Here is a 289-nt window from a genome sequence, read left to right as displayed (position 1 = left end):
AAAACAGTCTGAAAAAGCAAACAATGCAACTAACAACACTTTTAGGCTGGAAGATTAGACATCCAGCCCCAGCTTTCAAACGACCCATCCTTACAATTCTTGCATACTTCAGGGACCACTTCCACAATTTAATAAAATTATAATAAATAATTATGAGTAAGAAACAATTAAACTATACCAGCATAGTTTCACTGCTTTTCTTTCCTCTCTTTCTTTCTTTCTTTCTTTTTCTGAGGATCATCATCCCAAAGCTCTTTGCTTTTTGGTGTCACACACCCTTATCCCTTAT

Source organism: Arachis ipaensis, chromosome B02 (genome assembly GCF_000816755.2).
Source record: "Arachis ipaensis cultivar K30076 chromosome B02, Araip1.1, whole genome shotgun sequence".
Lineage (NCBI taxonomy): Eukaryota > Viridiplantae > Streptophyta > Magnoliopsida > Fabales > Fabaceae > Arachis > Arachis ipaensis.
Note: the sequence above shows the minus strand (reverse complement) of the source record.